This window comes from Leopardus geoffroyi, chromosome A3 (assembly GCF_018350155.1).
Source record: "Leopardus geoffroyi isolate Oge1 chromosome A3, O.geoffroyi_Oge1_pat1.0, whole genome shotgun sequence".
NCBI lineage: Eukaryota > Metazoa > Chordata > Mammalia > Carnivora > Felidae > Leopardus > Leopardus geoffroyi.
In genome coordinates, this window is record NC_059336.1 from 38552921 (window position 1) to 38573782 (window position 20862).

At 40.9% G+C, this 20862-nt stretch overlaps 1 pseudogene; it reads right to left on the minus strand.

Moving 5' to 3' along the window:
* Positions 1–4608: 4608 nt before the first annotated feature.
* On the minus strand, positions 4609–16293 carry LOC123581320 (annotated as a pseudogene).
* Between the last annotated feature and the right edge of the window lie 4569 nt (positions 16294–20862).

Below are 20862 nucleotides of genomic sequence, written 5' to 3' on the forward strand. Positions count from 1 at the left end.
TTTATTCAACAAATATTTATTTATTCAGGACAACCACATACCTGATGTTATGCTAGGTGCCAGAAATAATTAACAGTTACTAATATATCACTTGTCAATGGTATAATTAAAATCAACTTTCCGGGTGTTTTCACTTTCAGTGCTTAATAGACATGCAACATCGTTGTCTACAATCTCAATAAGATTGATTCCAACTCTCTTTGCATGTTCTGGAAAGTTCCAAATTCCCCACCACCACCATAACAATTGTAAATACCTGAGGTGATATTTTTCCCATTCCTTCTGGCTATTATTTACAACCTGTCATGAATTATACCCCTTGCATTATATATCTTGTGACTTTTTTCTGAATCTCATTTTCCTAACTCTACTACCAAAGAATCCCATTTATAGAAACCTTTATGTACAGAGCATATTTGAAGAGACAGAGATGTTTATATTAGAGCAGTATAAACAAGTACAAAATGAATATTTGCCATCTGAACTGGGAAGTTCCTTGTTCCCTTTCAATGGGTTCGGTCACCACATCACTTCTATTCCTACTTCCCTTCTTTTTGTCCCTATGTCCCCTAATTCTTGTGTATTCATATATAACAAAGTCACTAATATATTGAGCTTTAGAGACAAGACTCTCATGTGTGGATCCCAGCTCTACCTCCTATAATCCATATGACCTTGGGCAAGTTACTTCACCTCTGGAGGCCACAGTTGGCTCATCTATAAAATGGGGATCACTCTAGTTTACAGTGTTGCTGTAAAAGTTAAGTGAGTTACACTGGTCAGAGTGGCTAAAATTAACAACTCAGGAAACAATAGATGCTGAAGAGGATGTGGAGAAGTGGGAACCCTCTTGCATTGTTGGTAGGAATGCAAACTGGTGCAGCCGCTCTGGAAAACAGTGTGGAGGTTCCTCAAAAAATTAAAAATAAAACTACCCTATGACCCAGCAATAGCACTACTAGGAATTTATCCAAAGGATATAGGAGTGCTGATTCATAGGGGCACATGTACCCCAGTGTTTATAGCAGTGCTTTCAACAATAGCCAAGTTATGGAAAGAACCTAAATCTCCAACAACTGATGAATGGATAAAGAAGATGTGGTTTATATATACAATGGTATACTACTTGGCAATGAGAAAGAATGAAATCATGCCATTTGCAGCAAGGTGGGTGGAACTGGTGGGTACTATGCTAATGAAGTAAGTCAGTCAGAGAAAGACAGATATCATATGTCTTCACTCATATGTAGAACTTGAGAAACTTAGCAGAAGACCATGGGTGAAGGGAAGGGGAAAAAATAGTTACAAACAGAGGTGGAAGAAGGCAAACCATAAGAGATTCCTAAATACAGAGAACAAACTGAGGGTTGATGGAGGGGTGGGCGGAGGAGAGGGGGAAATGGGTGATGGGCATTGAGGAGGGCACTTGTTGGGATGAGTACTGGGTGTTGTATGTAAGTGATGAATCACGGGAATCTACCCCCAATTCCAAGAGCACACTGTATACACTGTATGTTAGCCAATTTAACAATAAATTATATTTTAAAAAAAAGTTAAGTTGGTTAATACATTTATATAGGCCTAGCACATGATGAATGTGTACACATGTTAGGATTTTTACTGTTGTTAACACAGACCTGCTCAATTACCCTATTTGTACCGTTACCTGTATTAATCTATGTCTCATATTCTGGCCTGAGAAATGGTGGAAATGAATTTTTTTTTCCCTAAGAGAAATTCTATTTCCATTTCCTAAAATAATATATTTTATTGGCCTACATGAAAAGGCTCATGTAACAGGACAGAATGGGAATTAAGCAGTTAAGCACTTGGTTTTGAAGACAGATGGCCTAGGTTGAAGCCTGGAACCACTCCTTACAATTTTTCTCCCATTTGGGCAGTTGGTCACTTCCTACTCTTGAGTTTCCTCATCTATAAAATAGGATAATAATACTACCTACTGCATAGGAATGTTTAAGGATGAAATAAGTCAATTCCTTGAGAAAGTAAAAATTAGCTTGGAATTTAAAGTAAAAGTCTGGCTATTATCAAGCTTGGTAAATAGAAAAGATAAAGCCAGCACCAAGTTAACCGCAAATAACATTCCTCCTAAGGGCACCCTATAGCTGTAAAGCATTGCAAAACCCTTTCATTGGGTGACAAATGCTTTTTTACCCACTGAGAAACTCTGTTCTCTAAATCATAGACTCTGAGAAATACTGCTCTTTGAAATCATACCCAATGTGAATGAAACCCCACTCTGTTTGTTTCAGGCTTTGTGTCTTTTAAAAAAAAAACCAAACAAACATTTATTATCTTACAGTTCCTGTAGGTCATAAGTCCCGGGGGTTCACATGGTTCCTCTGCTAAGTTAAGGATTCACATAAGGATGAAATCAAAGTATCGGCAGGCTGCATTCCTTACCAGAGGCTCTGGGGAAAAGTGTTCTGAGCTCATTCAGATTGTTGGCTGAACTCAGTGCCTTGTTGTTGTAGGACTGAGGTCCCATTTCCTTTCTGGCTGACAGCCAGACTTGTCTGTGCTCCTGACAGCTTCCCACAAAAGCATCCTGCTCTTACCTAGAGAATCTAAGTCCCTTTGACACAGAAAAACAGCCCGACTTACAAGCCATGTGCAAACCTTCAGGTAAGGAGTTTCTGGCTATAGTCCTCCACATCTACCTTAATTTTACTGTCTCAAACAAGCAAAAGGATCTTGAGTCCATTTTGTGTCCAGATTTAATGCTGACGCCTTATACATAGCCTTGCTTTGCTTTGAGTCCATCAGGATGTTGCTTCAGATGTTAAATTTCACCCTTCTCCAAAATCCTACAATTGTACTTTTTATTTTATTTGGCACAATAGACCACACTTCCACTAGCGTGTTCTCTCCCTCATTGCAATGAGTCAATTATCTGGCTTAGTAGGACTAGAGACTTATCCCTGGTGTTCTTAGGCTGGTTGGGCTAGAAAAACTCTGCTTAAAATGCAGGCTGGCACATGATAACACTTGACTGAATCTCAGCTATTATGAAAAATATAATAATAATTATTATAATTATAATAATAATTATTATTATCATAAACTCTGTGGATAAATTCAAATAAAAGAGCAATAATGTTGTGCCAAGGATAGAAGCTGTGAACAAGCCAATTGGAAAAAGCAAAAAACAAAAACAAATCACCATGCACTGTGTCTGCAGAAATCCCTGTAACTGCAGAGATTTTTCTGAAAGCAAATTTCCACTTCAGAAATCTCTCTTGCTGTCCTGTGACCCCACCCGTTAGTGTTTGCAGAAGCCGTTCAGTCATTTGAAGTACTTCAACATGCAACGTGGCCCCATGTTTACTCCTCTGGACTGTGAATTGAAACAATTAAGCCACAGCATGTGAGACTAAGAATTGATTTAATTTTTTTAATGTTTATTTATTATTGAGAGACAGAGAGACAGAGCATGAGAAGGGGAGGGGCAGAGAGAAGGGGAGACACAGAATCCGAAGCAGGCTCCAGGCTCGGAGCTGACAACACAGAGCTGGACGTGGGGCTCAAACTCACAAACCATGAGATCATGACCTGAGCTGAAGTTGGATGCTCAACTGACTGAGCCACCCAGACGCCCCTAAGAATTGATTTAAAATCAGCCCTATAACTGATACTAAGTGAAAAAATAAGTTGATCTCAGAAATGTTCTCACTTCTTCCGACCAAAAATGTAAAATGTAAAAGATGTTTACAAACTTAATAATCATGAGTAACCCTGACATAATATAAAGGGCTTTGGGCTTTGGAGGATCTTTTAGAAACATACGTGACACCAACTTTGGGGTTTAAGGAGGACACTGGTGAGGATAGAGGACATGCAGCATGAGAAAGATGTCCCTTAGAGCCGCTTCACCTTTCTGGCCTACCTGGGCAACATTTCTCATATGGGTAAATAATATTCAGAAAAATAGATTCAAAAGCCATTTATCAAACATTTAAAAGAGTTGAGTCAGTACCCAATAATTATTGGCACATGATAGACTCTCAATAAATAAATGAGCTCTGATATGTGTTTCAGGCAAAATACCACCCTCTGGAAATGTTAACATGAGAGCAAATGCTGGCATGGGCATGATAAGGAACAGCCAGCAAGGAATATAAAAATAGTTCAGATGTAAATGGATAAAACCATCCCTAGGGCCATGGAAGAGCAAAATACTTTGTGAAATTCAGAACAGACAAAGCAATTCAGCTCACTTGGGCAAAGCTGATGACTTATTGGTTCTCAGGTCAACTGGCCTGCCTTCTGTAACTCTATGGGTGTTGACTGGTGAGTGTTCGATGCATGCATTTCCACAGTGTGTTTTTTGTTCCAGTCTCAGCAGAGACTCAAGCTCTTTTTTGTATGAACACTTCTGATTTTCAATATACAGGCTCACTTAGTTAACAAATAAGTACTATTCACAGGAAACACACAAACACCAATTCATTAATATGGTATTTGTTCTTTTCTGTTGTTCTGTGCTAATTTATTTGGAGGGCAATATTTAAGATGCAGTAAAAGACAATGAAAGATACAGTGAACTCCCAACTTAAGTAATAGAATCACCATCCAATTGAAATTCCATTTTTTTTTTTTTTTTTTTTTTTTTGCAGTTTTATACCTTTACTTGGCAATCAACCATTAGTTCTCATCCACATTCACGGTCTGTAAATTTTCAAAAGTGGTGACAGGTACATAGGTAACTAACATATAGAGCTTGTTTGACGAGTCTTCATCCTCATTACATTTTCGGGACAACCGCACATGGATATGGTATGGAGTATTCCTTATTTCTTTGGCCCAGACAGCTTTGTTGAAGCTGGTGTCAATGTGCATGTCTGGAGTTCCCATCTCCTTCATGGCAAATTTCTGGATCCCTTTAAGTGCCCAAGGGGCATGCTTCTTGAAACCACTCCACAGATGCACTTGCGAATGTTGATGTGTATTCTCTGGTTACTACCTCGTTGATAGCAGAACAGCCCTTCTTCTCTCCACCCTTCTTTGTGGGACCCAAGCTGGAAAGTGAAATTCCATCTCTGATTACAGACCCCTCATTCCTCACTTGAGTTATCAGCAACCCTGAATTTGGGGATTATTATTTCTATATCTTCTTTAAGCTTTTAAAGCATTTATAATTATACCTTATAAAGTCTATACAATATTGTTTGTATATTTTAGCCTAAGTATAACTGGTATCGTACTTTATTTTTCTGAAAATTGGTTTTTACTCAATGATATATTTTTGAGATTCATCCCTGTTGATGCATGTACTGCCTGTATAGTATTCCACTGTAAGAGTATACAGAACTTATTCATTCTTTGACGTTGTTTCAAAAAAATTTTTTGTTATTATAAAAAATGGTTTTCTATAGTACATAGTTAACAAGAGGAATATACTATAACTGTTACTGCAACTACTACTAATGATAATAAGAGCTAACTTTTATTAGTCTGTTTGTTTTACTAATTTAGTGACTTAATTAATTTAATTAGCTTTACTAATTAGTTTGTTTTACTAAGTTAATCTAAGGATTCTGTTAAGTAGATACATTATTAACTTCATTTTACCAATAAGGAAAACATTGGAGGGGTATTATTGAGTTTAGAATATAAATTTTCTAGCTTACAAAATACTACCCAATTATAAAATTTATATTCCCATCAGGCATATATAAAAATTTCTTTTGCTTCACAGTCTCATCAAAACTTGGTGCCATCAGATTTAAAATTTGTTTTCAAATATGTACATAGAGATTGCCAATGTAAAGAGTGCATTCATTGACTATTTGAAATAGAGAGATCAGCAGAATAAAGGGAAGTGTATTTCAGGAACAGAAGTTAGGATCTGAAAACTCAGTAGAAATACCCTAACAGAAGACTACTAATTGGTAGTCTCACACACACACACACCCAAGCAATAGAGCTATACACATGCTAATTCTTCTTTTACCCAGTAATAATTTCCTGTCAAAGACCACAGGGAGATATCTGAATTAGAGATCAGAGAATGGAAAATTCCTTTATCTCTAACTCTTAATTCTTCCCTACTTTTAATATTATGACTTTTCAATAAATGTTGTGTCCCTAAGCACCTCTGCTTTCTCCTTTTGTTATGAATTATTCATATAACACAGAACAAATCAATAACACTCCTTTTAACCTAAAGTTATCACTTTTCACCAGCAATCATTCATTTTCTTTTGTCTCCTGTAGGAGAAAGAAAAGTTTATTAGGTATGCTTGATCAATGTGAAAACACACTCAAACTAGAAACACAAGATTAAAAGTCTTCAGTCCAAATCAGACCAAGGCCCCCTCCAAAAACAAAAAACTCCAAAAAACCCTTATAACTAACTAAACAATGGAAGACACCAATTTTCACCAGATCATTAGTATTAAACCTTTAAACGCATAGGGATTTTAAAGCGATACCGGGGCATCTAGGTGGCTCAGAGGGTTAAGTGTCTGTCTTCAGCTCAGGTCATGATCTTGGTTCAAGAGTTTGAGCCCCGTGTGGGGCTCTGTGCCGACAGCTCAGAGCCTGGGGTCTGCTTTGAATTTTGTTTCCTTCTCTCTCTGCCTCTCCCCCCACCTCTCTCTCTCAAAAATAAATAAATATTAAAAAATATTAAAGTGACACCAGCTGGATAATCCGCACAAGGTGGGAGATGGGCTTCTCATCAAGCTATTACAGATTCCTTCCTCATAAAAGGGACTTCTGTGTTGAGTGGATTGCAGAAATTTGGGCATTTCTGTAAGGGAGCTATGAAAACATGCTTGACTGGATGAAAAGGTAGCCTTCTTTTACTAAAAACAAATTCAGTTCATAAAAAGTTAAGATAGTCTCTAACAATAAAATTAATTATATTTTAGTTACACATCCAATGTTTTTATGGCAAACTCCTTTCTCCACAGAGAAAATTCAAGGTACTGTCACCTCCATAAAACACTACACCTAATTCTCAAAAGAAGAATTGCAGAACTCTGAAAATCCTAGGTCCCTATTAAATTTAAGAATTTTTACTAGCTATGAACCATCTCCTCTGATCTTGCAACCCCAGCAAAAACATCAACAGTAACCAAAATATTTCTCTTCTTTTGTCTTAGTCCCATACATTTTGAAACAAACTGACTTCTTAACTAACCTGGATTCGCCAGTGGAAAATACTGAGATAAATCAATTGTCTCTTCTTGGCATTCCAGTTCCAAAGAGAAGCCCAAAGAGATGTTTGGTGTCACTGTTACTGACAAAATCCCTGAAGCTCAGGGATAGAAAGAATGTCTTATCCTTCCCACTTCCCTGAAGCAAAGTAAACCTGTTTCATGGTATACTGTGGGCTCTTGAAAATATTTTTGAGCTATTTAGCTATTGTAAACCAGTCTTTATTCTTGCATGAAACCACTTGAAGGTAGATGGAATCTTCCATAATTAAAAGAGAGAGAGAGAGAGAGAACGTGACCATTTCTCTCCATCTGATCCTTGATCAACCCAGATTATATCTATTCTCCATTACAAAACTTAAGTCTGATACCTCCTGAATTACCCAAGACTTAGAAGGAACTCATGATTCTAAGAACAACCAGAAACTTCTACATAACATTCTGACTAACAATTTTTGAACTCTTTCCTTGGGAGACACTGTCTTTTGGAATGCTTTAGCAAGAGTTGAAGATAGAGGAAATATGCTGTTATGTAGAAATGCATAAACCCTGGGACAGATATCTGGAGGAATCATCAAAGCATACCATCTTTTAAAAGTGTCTGTGAGAGGTGGGGAATGTCCAGGAAATACCAGTGTAGGGAAGGACTACGGAGTGGCAAAAAGAAGGGAGAGAGAACAAGGAGGAGAAGGAACAATAAGAAAGGCAGAAAAAACACCTCTTGCATTTTATCTCATAAAGTCACAGTTCTCTCTGATAAATGATTATGGTAAGAAATCTGATAATTTACCTTAAGGAAACATACAATTTTTCTTTCTTGAACACAATTCAGGTTTATTTCTTTGGGGACATGCTAAACTCCAGATTATTCAGAATATCAGTAAGGGAAATACTGTCCCAAAAATACTAAATAAATATTTACTTTTAGAAATTGAACTGTCTGGGCATGCACATATACACACAAACGTTGCAGGATTTTTTCCCCTCAATATCCAGGATTCATTGTCTCACCACTTTGAAGAATGAAGAGGTGGACACAAAATCAGCAGCAGGCAAAAGCTTATTAGAATATAAGATCAGAAAGAAAAAATAGTATGGAAGCTCTCTTTATTGACAGAGGGCACTCAAAAGTGAATGTCCTAGATTATAGGCAAGAGCCTTTGTTTTACAAGGTTCTGGTCAGCCCCTCCCCTTCCCTTCCCTTTCCTTCCTTCTCAGGTTCTACCCTTAACTGGATAGGTGACTCTAGGTGTTAGGTTGTTCATGCCTAATTGGCTTGTTGCATTGTGTGAAGAATCAGACTATGGTCATACTGTCCTTGTGTAACATAAGTTTTATGATTTACTTCTTATAGTTAAGTATTTTGATTGTCAAATTCCTGAGTGGGAGTAGGTTATGTCTGTTACATTCTTAAGAGGAACCTTATCCCAGAGGGGATTTACTGTGGTCAGACACTCCCAGCATTGTTTCAAAGTATGTGTTCTTCCCCCCAGGGACCTCAGGTCCTAACCTTTCCCTCTCTGCCTATTTTATCCTATCTTTCCCTACCATACAAATACCCATCTACCAGAATAAACCAGGTTCCTCTTCAGCTTTCTTCTGTATTGCCACTGGCTATGGGACATGGTGGTTGTAAAGACAAGATGCTAGATCTCAGGGACAACAGAAATGAGATAATACATCCACATTATCAAGACCCACAATAGGGAATGAACATTATCGGTCATACTTTTAGTGAAGTTTTCCCCAGAAACATACCCTGAGTCCAGAATTTATGGGCATTTAGTTCGTTGGGGTGATAAAAGTAACACGGGGGCTGGAGTAGGAAAGGAAATAGGGAGGAAACATCGCCAAAGAAGAATGTGTTGTCAAACCAGCTGTCCCCAAGGTGACTCAGGAAGTACGGGACTAGTACAGATCACAATGCCTTAGACCTGACCCATCTGAGGGGAGAGGAAGCTGGAAGTGTACCCATCAAGTCCTATAAGTCATTGATTGAGGCTAATGGCATGAGTGTTGATGGTATCAACTTAGGTCCTTGGGCTCTCTAAACAAGAAATTGCATAGAGGTCAAGTAAGAGTTCCAGGCGAGGCTTTTATTAGGGCTTATGCCAGAGCACAAGGGAGACAACACAAAGGGAAAGCGTCCTTCAGGCTAGCTCCCTGAAAAAATTTTTAAAGGGGCTAAGGTAGGAAAAGAGACACATCCAAGTAGGTTGGGGTAAGGAGATACTGGAGGTTGAATGCACAAACACAGTGGACAGAATATGGTGTTACATACATTGAATGTGTCATTAGCATGTTAAATCTCCACCCACATATGATTTTTAGCATTATAGTGAGTGGGAAAGTTGGTACTGGGGTCTATCTTGGTGCAGGCTGGTTTGGTCCTCTCTTCATAGTTGAGTGTTTCCATTCAGTGAGGGTCTTCCTTTTGCATATTCCTACCCAAAGGCTATAGCTATCCTGGAAGATCTACCCAAGGGACATTATTATTGTCTGGGAATCCTGGATTTCCTAGATAGGTAGAGGGGACCAGAGTCCTGTCCCTGCTCTCTCTTATTCCCCTCTGACAGATTTGACCCTCCTTATTTCTAAAGAGAAAGGGCTGAAGGTCTCATCTTCTGAAGCTACTTCCTGCTGAGAGGGAGGCCTTGGAGATGTAAAAATCTCTCACCAGAACATTAAACATGAATGGACCACTGCCCAAAGAGGCCAGGAGAAGGAGGAATCTGAGCTCCCCTCACAGGGTAGTTTATTTCATGGTGGACCACAGAGGAATAGATGGGGACAGGGAGGGAGGGGGGCACAAGCTTAGCAGGGTGAAGAGGAGCTAAACCATCTTTATAAAAGGGGACTCCAGTTAGGTGTATTATTGCATCTCGGGGACAGGAGTACTTCATCCAATGGCCCCTCCATCTAGTTCTAAGTCCTCTTTTATTCCCTGGTGGCTATCCAAGGCAGATGAGGTCTGATAGGTGAGCCTGTAGGAAGAGGTTGTTCTTCCTTTTCAGTGCATACAGTAGGAGTTAGGTTGATGGCCTGAGGAGAGTAGAGATGAATCCACACACCAGTGAGTCTGGTTGGGGGTACATGAAGACCTTGAAGAGGAAAATGATATAGGATGAATAGAGGGGGAGCTTCCCATTTCGGTGAGGCAGGTATCCATACTGGAAATACCAACCAGTTGTCTCATGTTTTGGGAGGGGCACATGATATCAGTCCAACCTCTTGGGAGGGAAGAGGGCCTGGGCATTGAGTGCAGTCATGTGGCCAATGATCCAATCAATCATACTTACATAATGAAATCCCAGTAAAATATCCTGATACCCAAACCTCAATTGAGCTTCCTTAGTTGGTGATTATACATTAATGTGCCAGGAGGGAGACATGTCCAAAAGACATGCAAATTTCACTTTGGGGACCATCCCAGACATCACCCTGTGCATCTCTCCATCTGATTGCTCCTCACTTGTATTCTTTATTTTAATTATTTATAAGTACAGCCTTTCCTGAATCTGTGAGATCTTCTAGCAAACTATCAAGCCTTAAGGAACAATGGGAACTCCTGAATTTATAGCCAGTTGGTCAGAAGTGCAGGTAGATGGAACTCCCAAGCTTGGGGCTGGCATCTGAAGTGAGAGCAGTCTTGTAGAGGTGTTTGCCATTGACTTGTGATATCTAACCAACTCCAGATAGTTAGACTCAGAATTGCACAGTACAACTCAAGAAGTTACACAATTCATTTAAGGTCCTTTCAGTGCTGAGTCGGGGCAGACTCCAACATAGGTTCTCCTTGCTCTAATTACAATTGATTTCCACAATGCCTTGTTGAGTTTTAGCACTTCAGGAAGGTTCAGGCTAGGATCAGGGAATATTGTAGTTAAAGCTGAATTACGACCTCTGAGAATATAAATTATGTGCCGTTTCTAAAAATACAAAGTAATAATAAAAATATACAAAGTCTATTGTAACAAATAAGTCTATACATGCATATATAATAGTGCCAAACCTATTCTTAAACTGCTATAGCCTGAAATTTAGCCCAGAAACTGAGACTGGATTATTTATCAAGGCATCTTGAGTTTTTTCCTGATGGTGTCTCTGCCATCATGTTTCGGGAGTTTTCCAGGTTCACTGGTTTTTGTTCACTTTCTGTAGCAAAAGTGCATGAAGTAAAGTCACACTTTTGTTCACACTAATCACAAATGTGCATAAAAAATTAAGCATTTTTTAATTTCTTTATGATTGACCTCCTGATTCCCCCAACCTGCTGGTGTGTGTGTGTGTGTGTGTGTGTGTGTGTGTGTGCGCGCGCGCAGTATTTTATTTTGTGAGGTAGAGTGTAGATGACTTGTATAGATTTTTTTAAGTTATCTTTTCTTGAAGTATGATATACATACAGAAATTGATGTGAGGACGCGAGTGAACGGTCACGAAGGAATTCTTGAGACATTTTTTGTGCAAAAAGGTGCTTTTATTACAGCATGGGGACCGGGCCCGGGGGCAGAAAGAGCTGCACTTTTGCTTTATGATGGTGGTGATTATACGCTTAGTGCTCAAGGAGGAGGAGATGTAAGGGAGTATTAGATCATAAATGTTTTCTTCGACTTTCTACTTGTAAAACTACTTTTGTAAGCTTTCTCTGGTGCTTATCCTTCAGCTCGATATTAACCAGGAAGCTGTACAGGCAGTCATGAGACGCTTTAAGAATGTAACAGCCAGCACCTATTTGATCCTTATCGGAACTATGCAGGCTATAGGGCAGCATTCTGGGCTAAAGATGAACACTTTTCTGTTTCTATCCCTCATCACAAATCACAAATGAATTTTCAAGATTATTGCATTCTGTGAAGGGTGAGGAGACCCTGTATTTCATTCAAGGGCTCAGTATTATTTTTTCTCTTTAACTATCGTTATAATAATTCTAATCCTAATTTCTGTTTTCCCCCGCCGCCCCTCTATTTCCCTCCTTTGAAAAAAAAAAACTGCCTCAGGAAGAGAAGTGTCATTTACCCAGAAATATACAATTGAAAGGCATATTCAGATATTTCAAAATATTAATCCCAAGAGATGCAAAGGTTAATTTTGGCATATTTCTCCCAATATGCCTACATGTAAACAGAACCACACTTGATAACTAATGAGCTCTAATTCATCAGTTGCAGAAGGATTGGGTCAAGTCACCCTGAAAACAAAAGCAAAACAGAAGTGGCTTGGCATTTATAGTGTTTGATAGTTTGCAAGATGCTTTTTAATAGTTACCTTACTTTAACCTCAGAAGACCTTGTGGTCTATGTTTTACTATCTTAATTTTGAGGCCTGGAGCAATTCAACTGGTTTCCCCCCAACATACAGCCATAATTTAAGAAAAAAAAAACAGCATATTTTAAGCATGCCTTTCCTGTGGTTTTAAAGGTAAAAATTAAATTTGTATTTGGGGCAAACTTCCTCAGTTTTTAGAAGAGACATTTTTAACACATCCCCTCAGTCATTCAAATGGTTATCAAATACAAGCCAGTATCAGTGTCCTGGAAAAACACTCCACAGGTGAAGTTAAGCTAAATGCAGATTGTACCTCCTGGGAACTAAGCGCCCCATTTAGAAACATAAAGAGCCACTATCTTCACAGTAGAGTGCTCCCCTTACAGGTTATGATGATGTGAATTGATGTTTTGTTTTCTGGACAGGAGTCAGCAGTCTTGCATTCTGGAATATCTTGAAAACTTGGACTCTTGAAGTAGGAGGGCAGGAAGGGCCCCAGAGAAGAAGCAAGTTGCTGAATTCTAGAAAAAGGGATCTGATATTTTATTTTGTTTCCCCTTTCTGCATTGTAACTCCCTTAGATTATCTTTAAATGTTGAATTGAAAAAGCCATGTGTTAATTGTTCTTTGGAGAATTATTGTTTGTTCATATTCTCTGGCAGAATGGACCAGAGAGAATAACTACAAGGGGACAAAGGGGTTCACAGCCATGCAGGAGCAGAAAGAGGGAGGAGGTGAACCTTTGTATGCAACAGGAGGTGCCCAGGGCACAAGTGGGCCTGAGGAACATTCTAGTACTCTCCAGGGTTCTCAGAATCCCTGCTGTCACCCAGAGGGGACTCCAACTTGGGATCATTGCACAGTAAAGGAGAGAGAGAGCCTCCCACAACATACCTAGGGAAACCAGGTAACTACAATTAGCAAAAGGGACTGAGATGCATGTTCAAGTTCCCTGTCCACCATTCTTGCCATAGGGGCCAAGGGCAGGTTGTCCCAAAATGTGTCATTTTTGCATATTGGTTATTTTAATTTTTTTTAATGTTTACTTATTTTTGAGAGAGAGAGAGAGAGAGAGACAGAGTCAGAGACAGAGACAGAGACAGAGACACAGTGTGAGCAGGGGAGGGGCAGAGAGAGAAGGAGATGCAGAATCTGAAGCAGGCTCCAGGCTCTGATCTATCAGCACAGAACCAGACGTGGGGCTCAAACTCATGAACCACAAGATCATGACCTGAGCAGAAGTCGGACACTTAATCGAGGCACCCCTAAATAAAAGTTATTGAAGAGACGGCCTGTGCAAGAACGCCCAGACCCTCCTCTGTCCCCCTGAAAGCAGGAAATAAATCTCCCATGTGGAAGGTAGCCTCCCTGGACCAGGAGGTAGAGAGACATCCTTATCACCAGAGATGGGAGATTCAGGGCTGAGAAAGCTGTATAAACAGCCCTTGTGACTTTTTACAGCCCAAATTCTGTTTAGAATTCCTTACTAACTGAAGCTCCCAAAGTTAAGATTTCTTTGACCTGTCAATTCCTCACAGATTTATTGTCTCTCTATTTAAAAAGTATAAAATCTCTCTGCCTTGGTCATTTCTGGAGGTCTCCATTTTATTGTTGGGACTTCACGCACACATAACAAAATTTGGAAATTTTTTCCTCCGTTAATCTGTGTAAATCCAATTTAATTCTCAGTCTAACTGGAAGATCTTTCAGGGGTGAGGAAGACTCTTTCCCTCCCTCATTACCCACTATCACACAGGGAAAAGGACAATTTTTAAAATATCAGAGTTGATATTTCATTTTACTACCAAAAAAATCAGGTAAATACTATGAATATGTCTAAACTCAGATGCCAGCTCTGTCCCTACAACCCCTGACAGGCCACCTAATCCATCTGGTAGTGAGATATTTCATCTGTAAAATAGAGATCTCCATATACCTAGTAGGTGTTTTATATGGATTAAATAAGATAATTTAGAAAAAGTGCTTAGCCTGGGATCTGGTTGCCTGACTGTGATATTGTGATTTATAATAAATATGTATTTCATCTTCATCCCAGATGTTTCTGGCACAAATCTCCTAAAACCCTTAGAATCTCCTGAGTGATAAAGGTGCCTTAGTATTCATAACAAACCCCTTTCAACCACACCTGAGATTATGTCAATGCAGTGGCTTTTGGAAAGCATCTCAGGATGGGGCTGGTTGCCAGGGAACCAATCTTGTGATAAGAAGGTTGGAACTTTCAGTCCCACCCCCTGATTTCCAGGGACGGAACAGGGGCTGGAGGTTGAGTTCAAGTGCCAATGGCCAATGATTTAATCGATCTTGTCCATGTAATGAGACCTATAGAAAAATCCAAAAGGTTGGGGTTCTGGGAGATTCCTTCCCAGTTCACAAACACATGGAGAATTGGGGGAGAGTGGCATGCTCAGAGAGGGCATGGAAGCCCCCACCCTTACCCCATACCTTGCCCTAAGTGTCCCTTCATCTGGCTACTAGTTTGTATCCTTTAATACCCTTTGTAATAAACCAGAAATATATAAGTAAATCCGTTTCCTGACTTCTGTGAGTGCTCCAGAAAATTAATTGAATGCAAAGAAGGGGGCGTGGGAACCTCTGATGTATACCCCATTGGTTGGAAGCGTAAGTGACAACTTGGACTCATGACTGGCATCTGAAGTGACAAGCAGTCTTGTGGGACTCGGCCCTTAACCTGTGGGATCTGATGCCATCTCCAGGTAGACTGTGTCAGAGTTGAGTTGAATTGTAGGACATTCAGCTGGTATCAGAGCATTGCTCGCTTGGGGGCAAAGAACCACCACACGGGAATTGAGTGCAGAATTTTACTGACCTTAATAAGTGTTCCATGAGTGTATTTTCTGTAGGGGACAATATTGTACACCAGTTCACTGTTATTCAAATTTGTTCTAGGAAAAATGAAGGATGCAGGTTAATTGGAATTAAAATGTTCTGCCCCTTTGTATTTTGGAATTATAAAGATATTGTTTTTGAAAATGATAGAGGGAGAAATCCATTCTATTTGCTTTAGGAGCAGCTTCTAGCTCTCAGGTAGTGTGTGCATTGGTCTAGTGATAAATCTGTCCGGGATGCCGAGTAAACAACTGCTTGCCTCTAGTTGGATTTTCAATTACACCAGATATGTAATCTGGGCAGTCTGGGAGCCCTAGGCTGCCGAGGACAGTGTTGTCTTTGTGGGGTTATTTATTTATTTGTTTGTTTATTTTTTTGTGGGGTTATTTAAAAGAGATCTTTGTTTACCTGCTCTCCAAATATCCTCCTCTCATATATTTCTTGCAGTCTGACATGTTTCCTTTTAATCCCAAAGGCTCTCTGTGTTCAAAGCCCCTTATCTATTATATTGTAAATGTCCCTGGGTGGGGGGGTGGGGATAACAGCTCTTTATTGACTAATATTTCAAGAAGAACCGTAGCAACAAATGCTGAAGACAATTTCTTGGGAGCCCAAGATATAGGAGAGACGTATAAAAGAAAGGGAGGGAAGTGTTGAGGCGAAGGACAGCAAGAGGTAGATTATCTCAAAAGTGGAGACATATGACAAGGCCTGGTTTGGGAAATAGGCCAAGGCTCAGTTTCCCAGGGAGCCAACCTCAAGAACCCTCAGTTTCGCACCCTCACTTGTAGAGTGAGCATAACAATATGTACCTTACAGAATGGTTTTAAAAATTAAATAAGGCAATGTGCAGACCTTGCTTGCACTACCCATTGGAAGGAAGTGATGACCATCAGCTCTACCTCTGGGCTCTGGGGTCTGAGGCACCTGCACTCAAGGCTTCATCTACCACCTGCTGGTTATGGACACCAGGCATTGCTATTAGGTTCCATCTAGGTAATTGGGAACACATCTTGTCTGTGAGCGTACTCTCAAGAAGGAAAGGGGGGCGCCCAGATGGTTCAGTCGGTTAATTGTCTGACTGTTGATTTCTGCTCAGGTCATGATCTCCCATTTCGTGGGATCAAGCCCTGCATCAGGCTCTGTGCTAACAGTGGGGAGCCTGCTTGGGATTCCCTCTGTCTCCCTCTCTCTCTGCCTCTACCCTGTGCTCTCTCTCTCTCTCTCTCTTCCTCTCAAAAATAAATAAATAAATTTAAAAAAAAAAAAGAAGGAAAGGTATGAGACACACCTTTTGAACTCCTAGTTAGCTAACTCTACAAATCACTCAAGTCCACTGCATTATGTTGACCATCCAAAGAAAGGGGTTATCTAATGACACTAGGTGAATGGCTTATTAATCTAAAACCAAAATAGTGGTAATAATAATTTACTATTAGCCAGAAATAAGTTTGTCTGTGGTCATTAAAGTTAAAATACTCCTTTTCTTGTAGCTATGCTGAGAAAGGCTACTGAAAAAGTGTAATAATAAAGGAGATGAGTAAAAATGAAGGCAGAATGCAAGTTTAAGTCTTGTGTTCTCAGACCGCAGGCCATCCCTTCCAGCAGTTCCCACAATGACAGCTTTTTTTCAGTTCTTAGTGAAATGCCTTTTTCAGATTCAGCCACAAGATGTCAGCCTATGCTTAGTCATTTCTATATTTTTCCAGGCCACATATCAATTTCTTCATCCCTTTCCTCCCTCTTGTTTTCTTTATTGAGTCTGAGCAGGTGAATAATCTTGAGCTTGTGGACACTGACAAATTACAATGGGTTGCCTTGAGCTCTAGCAGTGTCAGAAGGGCCTCTGCTAAGAGCAGCGTCCAGTCTCTGGAGGAGCTGCCTTTCCTTCTTACTGTGGCCCCCAGGCCCGGGAGGACACGAGCCCCTTGCCCAGTGTGTCTGCTGGAGCTTCCTGTGCAAGGACAAGAAACTAGTGTCCCTGATTTTGGAGAGGACACCGAATACCTGTCTCCTGTCAGAGTTGCATGAAGGCAACTCTGGAATGGCTTGGTAGCTCAATGGATGAAAATGCTTTCCTACTTACAGCCTGCCCACCCCAGGGTGTCAGCAGAAACTTCCCTCGTGGGTGTGAGATACTCCAAGAACCACCCTGTTGTCACACTACAGAGAAGGGAGAAAAAGGTGGTTTTTCTTTCTTTCCTTGTGTATTTCTGTAAGATCCCCCCACCTCAAACTTCTTCTAGACACTTTCTACCAGATGGAGGTATACAGCTCACTGGGCAGGCTGTCCCAGGAATGGTCACCAGCAAAAAGAGTGAGAACCCTGTGATCGGCTTAGATTGATTAGACTCATCCCCTAGGTCCAGGGAGGACTTACCTTCCTGAAGCACGTTGCTCTTAACAGAGATCAATAATCCTGGGAAGAATTCTAGGGCCTGGGTGAGGCTCTGAAGTCAGGACATAGCCCTATCTCCCAGGGGCCAGTGAACACAGTCCAGTTGTGGCTTCTCAGGGAGCTTCCCTGAAGCAGAGCAAGGAAACCACCAACTATAACAGTTTATACATAAACTGCTGCCCTTTGCTGGAGGAAGAGGAAAAAGAAACACGCTTCTGTGACCTTCATGGACCCTCATATCGAGAGGCCCTGAGGTCAGTGCAGGGAGCACTGGGCCAGGTATCCGGAACTTGGAATATGGGACTTGTTCTGCTCAGACTGTCTGAGAACTTGAGAAAGTGCCTCTGCTCTCTGGTCCTGTTTCCTTCAGAGAAACACAGCCAGTTCCAAGATGTGCAGCATTGCACGGAATCAGGCCGAGAGATTGCCCCTCCTTGGGAACACGTGGGCTCAGGCCCCGATTTGTTTGTCTCTCACTTTGCCCTTAAGCCAAGAATCATGGTAACCTGTAATTTCCAACCAAATTCTCTTCTGTGCTTGTGTAAATATTGGGCAGCACTATCAGAAGAAATCTCTCTGTACCTTTTCCCATACCTGACCCATGGAGATAAAATACCCAGACACAAAAGTAGGATATCCTGAAGAAGTGGACCTGGGAGAGGACATGAACTGTGAGGCCATTTGTGTGCAAACCTGTATATGGGAGACAAGTTGACATATTGTTCACCGGACAGGGGTGTGTAATAAGAGTATTCAAATACCACATCATGGTGTGCATCACCTTCAAGATCAAGGTCAACTCTGGGGAAAGGGAGGTGGATATAGGAATGGGGACTGGATTTTTGTTATAGGTAGCATGCTTTTTCTCCTTAAAAGTACTATTTTTGCAGAGAAACACAAGTCATCTATTGAGATGCTGATGGCACATGAAAAGTCACTAAACCCTTGGTGCAGCCCCCTTTGGGGGCTCAGGGTCTCAGAAACTCTAAAAGCCACAGAGAACCAGGCGTCCTGTTGACACACTCTAGGAATCGATGCCATTGCAACTTCCATGGGGTCAGAAGGAAACTAACTGCATAAGTCTTGACCAGGAGCCATCCAGCTTCCCCTGGGACCAGGTAGATAAGTAAGAAAGTCCTTATATTCAGAGCAACTTCAGGCTCCACCAGGAACAAGTCAGGCTGTGAGCCACCCTTGGCTTTAGCCTTGCTCTTATCCCACAACTTTATGCAAAAGAGAACTTGGCATCAAGGAGAAAAGTCACCTTTTGAAGGAGCATCTGCCACGGCCGGACAGTACATTTTTCTGTGTTAGTCACTGCCCTCACCTTGTCCTGATTGTCCCGAAGAGGGGAATTCAAGAAGAGAAGGGATAAATGAGCCCCCTGAAAGCTCTGTACATGGAAGGGCAGAGATTGGGCCTGGCTCTTGCTGGACCCCAGATGGTGGATTCAAGAGCAAGGACTCTGGACCCAAATGATCCACTCCCATGCTGCATACTCCCCTCTTTGCTCATTGACCTGCGGCAAGTTTCCTGAGTGTCCGTGCAGCTCAGTCTTCCCCTTAACCAACAATGCTAATGACAATACCTGCCTATGGGGTGTGAGGTTAAAATCACAAAGGATTCACAATAGTGCACAGTACAGTGAGTTTTTAGTATATGTCAGTTTCTTATTATTTTTTTACTATGATTTACCAACTACTCTGATTTCTTGAGGTTAGAGGTGCCACCTAACCTCTAGCACTATCCTAGGGCCCAAGGAGATAGTGGGTAAGGATTTTACAAGGACTACCTACTGCAAAGTTGTAATGAAATGCAAACCCTCACCTGAGTCCCACTGGCACGGACAAGGAATTCCCAACCTGCTCTCTGCCTCAGAATCACATGAGTATTTTATAAAGAAAAAAAAATTTTTAAAGAATAACACCATCATACTATTCTAAATAGTTCATATTAATTATTTATACAAGCAAAGAAAATAAAATAAGCAGTTCTATCAATGGGAGGTTACAACTTGACCTTGTGACTTGGGGTTATCTTCTTTGGCAATAATTTCAATTAAAAAAAAAACAGTCCTTGGATATGTGTCTAGCCAGGTATCCAAGGATGTACCCTCAGAAGTGTTCTTTATTTTACATTGTCAATGTCCTCCAGCCAAAGACCACCAGGGATAGACCTGTGATTGAACAAGTTGAATTTATTTCTCATTGAAATGAGGGGCAATACCATGGGGAAGTGTGGAGTCTGTCAGTAAGAACATGTTAGAGAAGACACTATAGGATTGGGGGCTTGGGTTGGGTGCTTTAGGGGCAGGTTCGAGGAACCATCTTTGCTCTGCAATGGATGCTGCAAGAAGTAGAGTTGGTTCTATGATGAAGTAGCTTGAAAAATCTTATGTACAATTTGGAAGGAAGTGAGGTTAGTGCTATGATGGGTAAAGCAGCTGTTAGATGTATCAGCCAGGAGGGGTATTTGCTCAACTTTGTGGTTTGGACAATGTTCATGTGTCTGACTACATTTGGACATGACCGTGGAGTGGTTTTCTTTCTGCCTTGACCCCTCAGAGCTGCAATGTGGCCTTCCTAATGTTGGTGTTCTGTGAAATTGTTTCTACTGAACAGGAGAGCATTATGTCCAAGCTGTGAGGGCCAGGTCTTGCTCCTGGCAGCAATAAGCCTAACAGACTGTGCCAAGCCTGTTCCCAAATGTCAGGGGCTGCTTCTCTCTTTCTTGGTACCCTCTTTCAGCCAAGACCAGACTGTTAGGTTTCAGGACATAAATCGATGATCTTCTCTGTTGCTGAGGCATTACTAATCAGGTGTTGGTCCAGAGTGCACTGGCCCAGAGGTAATCTCTCCTGCTGCTTTGTTGCAGGGTGAGTTGCTGAATCATCGGACATGGCAATGACTGCCCAGGAGCATTTAAGACTCTGGATGGGATGCATCAGTCAACGGCATTGCAGAAGGTTACCAGAAACAGAAATGGTTATTAGTCCTTTCAACAGGCCTGACCACAGGGACATAATCATCAAACTGAGGCAAGAAAACATGGTCTGGAATCCAACAAGGTCAGTGGTGGAGACCTGGGTGCCTTTTCCTTTAGCCTAACCACAGGCTCTCTATCTTATTGCCTGAAGTATGTAGGTGC